This window comes from Rhodamnia argentea, chromosome 3 (assembly GCF_020921035.1).
Source record: "Rhodamnia argentea isolate NSW1041297 chromosome 3, ASM2092103v1, whole genome shotgun sequence".
Lineage (NCBI taxonomy): Eukaryota > Viridiplantae > Streptophyta > Magnoliopsida > Myrtales > Myrtaceae > Rhodamnia > Rhodamnia argentea.
Window position 1 is genome coordinate 30,860,404 of NC_063152.1, and position 8,092 is coordinate 30,868,495.

Consider the following 8,092-nt stretch of genomic DNA (forward strand, 5'->3'; position numbering starts at 1 on the left):
CTTTTTTGACACCTCTCCCTTTCGATGAATATAGATGGTACAGGTGAACTCTTTCTTCTAAGTTGCAAGAAGAAGAACAAGAAGGTATTCGTAAGCCCAACCCCATTCGGATCGAACAAGAATAGCGTCCATGGGAATGACGTGACTTGACAAATGAATCCATGATTGTGGCAGAGGCAATCGAGATCCACCACTGTTGACCCCAGAAAATGACCAATTTTTGGGTATAATCGACCCTTGATGAGTGGTCATGTTCAATGCCTCTATTTTAAGATTTTTGTAATTCACCATCCATTCAACCCCGGGTGAAACATCCTTTTTGGATATGTCGAAACTTATTCCGTCCTCTATTCAAATTCGTGCAAAACAACCACGCCGCGTAGGCAACTCAAATGTTTAAGTCAAAAACAATATACTTCGTGCACTTCGTTTTTCTCTGCTTGCTACAAGGAGATAATCATCGCACGGCATACATGGACATATTCAAGTTTCCTAAAGGAGGACCCTTGGTCTAGTTTGGTGGAAATGCTGTGCTGACCAGCCCGCGTTGACTGATGGTGGGACGGTCTGCACACTACTACAAAAAAATGTTATGCACAGAAAAAACAAAAATGTGGCTGAAAAGAAATTTGTATCAGTGACAAAAATTTGTGGCTGTGAACGATGGGACGGTCAGCTCGGCCGCACCCTTGGAAGAAATACAGAATTCGTGGATCCTTAAGCAATAAGTTATTATAAATAATTCCAATATAAACATTGTATCACAGATGTGATGGATAAAATCAGTCACATTACAAGGAGTGTCTTCCATTTGTATGGAAAAAATCTCACTCGTGTAATATTCATTCAAATGTAATTGGTTTGGTGTCAAAACTAGTCTAAGTAACAAGATGGCAATGAACACAATTGTCTATAAATACCCACCAAGTAATGATGTTCTGCAATGCAAAAGCCGCTCCTTGGTCTTCACTTTGTGTATTAGTCCCATATCCACAGGCGGAACATACAGAGAAAGGGAGATATGTCGGGTCTGGTTTCGGCAATTCCATCTACTTCTCCGAACAAAGGAACAGGCCACGCAGTCGAACGCCGGCGGGCGGATTATCATCCGAGCGTATGGGGCGATTACTTCCTCGTATATGCTTCTCCCACCAGCTCCATGGTTAGCAATTTCTCATATTTTCATGTGAATGAAGCATATACATATACGTGTATCGTGCTTGCTTTGATCGAAAGTAGCGGCTAACATATATGCAGGAGTTCAAATACCTTGGAAGAGTGGAGGAACAAATTGAGGGATTGAAACGAGAGGTGAGGAAGATGGTGACTGATGTTGCGGAAAAGCCCTCGCAAATGCTGCACTTGATCGACCAAATCCAACGCTTGGGAATTTACTACCATTTCGAACGTGAAATAGACGAGCAATTAGGACAAATCCATAAAAGTTACTCTCGACTTGTGCATGGAGTTTTTAAGGCCGACGACCTTCACATGATCGCTCTCATCTTTCGATTGCTGCGACAGCAAGGTTACAATATTTCATCGGGTATGTCTTAGATTAAGTTAACCAAGACTAGGCATATCGTCCTCCTAATTTCTAACGGTCCACATCTTTTTTTCCCACATTGGTTCTGGTCACGTAGATGTTTTTAACAAATTCAAGGACGGCGAAGGGAAGTTTAAGGAAACCCTCGTCGTCGATGCGCGCGGACTGCTGAGCCTATATGAAGCTTGCCATTTAAGGTGCCATGGCGATGCTATCTTGGAAGAAGCGCTTCATTTCACTATGACTCGCCTCGAATCGATCGATGAAAGGAAAGTAAGCAATAGTCTCGCGAAACAAGTGAAGCACGCCCTAAAGCAGCCGCTTCGCATGGGATTGCCGAGGCTTGAGGCAAGGTATTATATGCCACTCTACCGAGAAGAGCCTTCTCACAACGAAGTCTTGCTCGCCTTGGCTGAACTAGATTTCAACTTGCTGCAAGAGCAACACCAGAAGGAACTCGGCAAGATCACAAGGTTAATCAACTTCATGTGATAGCACATCTAAAATTAGCTTCTAGATTAAATTTTAACAACAACAAGAGAAGAAAAAGGAGTTTTAACTATGTGAAGTCGTCGAGCTGAAGTCTTGTCGGTTTCGCTCCTATTTGTTCATTCGTAGGTGGTGGAAGGACATAGATGTTGCGAGGAAGTTCCCATTTGCCAGGGACAGGATTGTGGAGCTGTTCTTCCGGACATCGGGAGCATACTTTGAGCCGGAGTTTGCCATGGCTAGGGAGATACTAATCAAAGTGGCCGCCCTTCTTTCCATTCTCGACGATATCTACGACGTCTATGGCACATTGGAAGAACTCGTAATCCTCACCGAAGCAATCCGGAAGTCCGTGATCCACATTCTCTTCCTCAAACTTCTGAATTTGATAGATATCATAAAGAGTCCGAGTGTGTCATTTCTCCGGGACTCGAATTCAGGTGGGCTGTCGATGCCATGGATGGACTACCGGAGTATATGCAAGCTTGGTACGAGGTGCTTCTCGATGTCTTTCATGAAGTAGAGAATGAAGTGGCCTCGAAGGGAAGACTCTACCGCCTCGTCCATGCAAAAGAAGCCGTGAGCATCATCAGCGCACCTTGCATTCATCAAACACGAGTTTTTACATAGAAACCCTAACCTTCTTGTTTTATACATAATGTCTCAGATGAAGAAGCAAGCAAGAGTGTACTTTCATGAAACCAAATGGTTCCACACCAACTACACGCCAACGCTGGAGGAGTACATGCCCCTTGCGCTCTTAACGAGCGGCTATGAAACGTCGGTGATCACGTCCCTTGTGGGAATGGGCGATGTGGTCACGTAACATGCTTTTGAATGGTTGCTGGGCGACCGCAAGATCTTGAAAGCTTCTCGGATTATCTGTCGGCTCATGAATGACATTTCCTCTCACCAAGTATGATGAAAACATTATCATCCTTCAATAATAACCGATTTAAGGACATCAGAAGTGCGAAAGTTTGTGTATAACGCTCACTTTGACGCCAAATTTTTTTTTGAATCACTTAAGTGCCAATTTTTTTAAAAAAAAGACTATTTAAGTGCCAATTCTGGTGAGGTCTGCCGGAAATCTTACATGGCATTTTTATTTAATAATAACCTAATTTTACGTGGCTCGCCGGAGGATTCAATTAGCAATAAAAAAAAGCTTAAAGCTTAAAGCTTAAAAAAAACTAAAAAAATTCAAAAAAGAGAAAGAAAATGCTAGGGTTGCAGCGGTGAGGGCTTGCATAGCCCTCGTGCCGCTGCCCCACCATTGCCGTGTTGGCGACCCTAGCGAGACTTTGCCTGCTGTCCACAAGGGTCGCCGACCCCCGGCAATGTTGGGGCGGTGGAGACGAGGGTTGTGCAAACCCATGCCACCGCTAGCCAAACCCTATTTTTTAAGCTTATCTTTTAGTTTAATTTAATTTTTAAAGAACTAGTTTATTTTAAGTTTAAAAGTCGACGTGGATTGTAATTTTTTTTAAAAAATTGCCAAGTGGACTGAGTTTTTAAAAAATTGCCACGTAATATTAAAAAATTAATAATAAATGCCACATATTGCTTTGAGTGAAATCTCCCCCCCACTAGTAGATTGTTTTTTTTTTTTTTTCAATTTGATACTTAAGTGAGCCGATGAAAAATTTTGGCACCAAAGTGAACGTGGTACACAAATTTTGTCATTTTTGGTGTCCTTCTGCCAATAATAATCAGATGATTTCTAGATTGACCCGCCACTTGGTGGGGAACGATGTCTAGATCAATGTTTAGATTTACTAACGCCAAGGTTGTTCGACATGCAGTTTGAGCAAAAGAGGGGGCACATAGCATCTGCGGTGGAGCTGCTCGCGAAGGAACGGGGGGTCTCGGAGCAGGAAGCCAAAAAGGAACTGCAGAAACGAGTGGTCGATGCATGGAAGGACATCAACGAGGCGTTTCTTCGTCCGACGGCTATCGAACCGCCGATTTTGACGAGAATTCTCAACCTCTCGCGGGTGATTCATGTGTTGTACAGCAATGGAGATAATTACACCCATTCCAAAACCTTGCTCAAAGATCACATGATGTCTCTCCTCGTTTGCCCCATGCCGGTGTTCGGTCTCGCGAGCGGAACACGAGAAGGAACTCGCCAAGATCAAAGAGCGTCACCCGCGTGCTGACTTTCTATTGATTCCGACCGAAAAAAGATTCATGAGTGGTTGTAAATGGAGTCTTATCTAATCCGTAGCCCATTTCAAAACTACTTCTTTTTACCTTTAATTTCACAGGATTATTTGCTTAAATCAAAAGACCCAATTCATTGGGATTTCCCTATTGGACCAGTGTTGCGACCTTAAATTCAAATTGAACTTCAGATTAATGGATTACCAGATTATTTAACTGAATTAACTAACCTAACCCGAGCTCTCCCAACCTCTATCAATTCGCAACTTAGGTTCACATGATTTTAATCAAAAGATTTTCAATTTTCGGAGCCACCACTAATCTATTTGGGTAGGTAGATTAGATACCTAAATAAAGTACGGGAAAATACTTTATTTTCTGCTAATCAAAGATTTGGGTTCGGGAACTTGATTATGTTAATTTTTCAATTAATACCGTTTCGGTATCATTCTTGTAAAAAAATTTCATGATTGGCAAATTCAGTTGATTTCTTTGAAAATCAAGGTGCAATTATTTTTTGGATTTTCTTGATTAAATGCATGCTATGTACGTATCTATGTGAATGCAACTATAGGAATGCAAATGCAACATGAAACAATATGACGGGAAAACAACTATGCATGATGACTTTAGAAAAATCAAAGTTTAATGCAAGAAAAAAAATTGTGAATTCTAACCTAAATGACATACGGCATGTTTTAATTTAAGTATATGACATGGCATGCATGAAACAAGATATGATATGATGTAACACCAAATAACATGAAAACACGCATGAATGACGGACAACATGCATGATATGCGAAAATTATGACTAGGCTAAATGACGTAGAATAATGCATGAGCACAGTAAAAATGTGACGTACTGTAATAACACGTAAAGACGAATATCACATAGACTATGAAGTGGACTATACTAATGACATAAAAAAGCATGAATGAGAATGAATAATTATACTATATGAAATGCACATGAATTTTTGGTCTTTAAATGAATTTTTTATTTTTTCATGATTTGATGTGACTTGGTTTGACAATTAACATAAGTTAAAAAATTGATTTCTTAAGATTTTAATTTATATTAAAACTCGTTAGCAATTGCCGAAAATTTAATTAGGACCAAAGTATGAAGATTTTTATGATTTTTTATAAAACAAAAATGAATCAAATAAAATTATAACAAACCTTGAGCATAATACACCTTATAATCGGAAATTTCCGATGAATTCGCTTTGTGCCATAGAGGTAGGGTCGGAAGGTAATTTATTCATGTCATACCTCAGTGGTGGGGTCAAATAATGAATTTATGTAATATGAAATTTGTCAATCTGGTCCCAAAGTGAGATAGGATAGATAATTTCATTATACGTATGACGTCGTTCGGGGGTGAAGTCGGATAGTCATCCATAATGGACATATTTCGAGGAACAAGGCACAAGGAAGCATGGCTTTTATTCAACGAATATTATAAAAATATTTGATTTAGATCATAGTATAAAAAAAGAAAGTGAAATTTTCGGCCAACTAGGGGATTGCCAAAATTTTAAAGGGTGTAATAGCGATCATATCTTTTTAATTTAGGAAAGTTAGCTCTTGAGATTTAAAATAATTTTTTAGATAATCCCTTGAATTTTAAAGATATGTTCAGAATTCCCAACCGAGATAAAGATCTTACCTGATATGCCCAGAATTTTCAAATGCATTCACATTTTGATCACGAGATAACCATGAATATTCCAAAAGATGCGCACAATTTTCCAAAGATATACACAATTTTCTCAAGATATTTCGAATTTGAGATTTCAAATCAAGTAACTATAATCTATCAACATTCAGCAAAATAATCAAGTCAAGCAAATATTTTCAGAATATTAACAGATTAGAAAATTACCTAATTCGAAAAATCCAATTGCCAAATTCAAAAGACCAATCCGCGGATGGGGCTAGCGGCTCCCGATGTTCGGCTCAGGGGATTTGTGCACGGATCAAAGGTTTCAGTGAAGGTGAATTTGCAGCTTGTCAAGGCTCAGCTTGCAGCAGAAATTTTGAGCAAAAATCCACCTAAAAATCACCACAAAACAGCGAAGAAACCATGTGCAAACAGCAGTAAAATTGACCATGGACAGCGGACAAAATCTGCATTGAATAGTTAGTGTAATTGTCCAAAAGAAAATAGTGATGTTTTTGGTCAGGAACAACAGCGAACAGATCCCTCAACTTGTAGCAAAAATTCTGCACTGAAAAGGTAAGTATAAACGCCTAAAATAGTGTTGTTTTGAGTGTGAAACAGCAGTAAAAGGGCCTCCAAGCAGTGGCGAAACAACCCTGTTTTTTACCTTCTTCTTGCTCCTAGAAGCACCGTGCGTGACTCTCTGTGTCCTCCTTGTGTGGACCCTCAGAACCTGCACAAAGAACCCCTAAATTCTCTCTTTCCGTTTTGGCATGGACCACCGAAGACAAAAATCACCGGTCCCCAGTGCCTCCTCCTTTCTATGTGGCATCTCCAATGTGGCCGCTGCAAATTGCTTTTGTGGTTAGTGAATAATCCAGATAGAACAATTAAAAACTCAAAGTGGAAGTACGAATCTGAAGCATTTCATGCGATCATGATGATGAACGGGTAAAGGCGTGAACTTCATGAGAAGGAAGTCTCTGCCCATGGGCTCCTTCAATTATTCTCCACTCCCCGGCCGCTCTCCCTCTTCACGTGTTTTACCAAGATCTTTTCCAAGAAGAGATCGTCTGTTCTCTCTTTTCGTACATCAGCAAGCCTCCCTTCAAACCTGCAGGAAGAATGAAGACTTTTTTTTCTTCTCAATTGTGTACGTCAATTGGCCCTCGAATCTCCCCCTGGCTTGTCCTCCATGTGAAACAGACTGCCGTGTCTTTCAATTGTGTGGCCTTTTCTGGTTTGTGAAAGAAGGTCCCTATTTATAGAACAAACTAGGGTTTTGCGGCTTTCTTTTAATTATGAAATAGTCCCTCAATTTCGGATAATCTCAATTTGATCTGGAGACAAAATATTCTATTTCATAAAGCCTTTTTTCTTAATTAATGAGCATATTTAATTAAAAGGCTTTTTTTTTTCCAAATTATACATTAAATGTGCTGATTCAGGACCTTGATGACTTTTTTCTTTTGCAATTCCCTCTAGCTGGCTGAATTATGCCCTTTGAGCTTTGGTCTACCGCTTATCGATTTTTGTTCTAATTGTCTACAACCAGTCCGATAAATGCAAATGCAAATGCATGCTAAAATTAAATATGAAAATTGAATTCATTATTTTTGGTAGGAACTAAAGTTTGATTCCTATTTTTTATGCAAAATATATGACAAAAAAGATTAGTCAAAATTTAGGTGTCAACAACGCAGTCATTTCTAGGTCTATATTGTAAAATCGATTTTTCAACAAAATGAAAAAGACATATGGCCAGATCAATGACCATGCAACGTCTGTTTTCGTTACGTAAAGATTTGAAATCACTAGAGAAAAATCTTTACACAAAATCTTCTTTTCGCTAATCATGGTTTTAAACTCTAATATTCCTCTCTCTTTTTTCATTGGAAGTTGTTTGGTTACTAGGAAATACAAGCCACTAATAAGAATTCAGCCATGCCGACCTTGTATTCCAATTGTTTAATTTTTGTTTTATGTGCGCAGCTAAAATCATTCTCGTTTGGAAAAAAAATCCAAATGAAGTCTCGAAATGAAGTCTTTCTCCAAACATAGACCAGCATACATATCGTCTTGAATAAGCACCTGAGTGGATGCATTTGGTTCAACTTTTCAAAGTGACTTTGGGCCTCCAAACCTTTGGGAAAATGTATTTGGCAAGCCCTTTCAAAGGGCATTGGGCTAAATGCCAGCATTTGAAAGGCTGAAAGCCTAAT

At 39.4% G+C, this 8,092-nt stretch overlaps 1 pseudogene; it reads left to right on the forward strand.

The window, feature by feature from the left end:
* The first annotated feature begins 943 nt into the window (after window positions 1-943).
* On the forward strand, window positions 944-4,197 carry LOC125314171 (annotated as a pseudogene).
* Window positions 4,198-8,092: the final 3,895 nt, after the last annotated feature.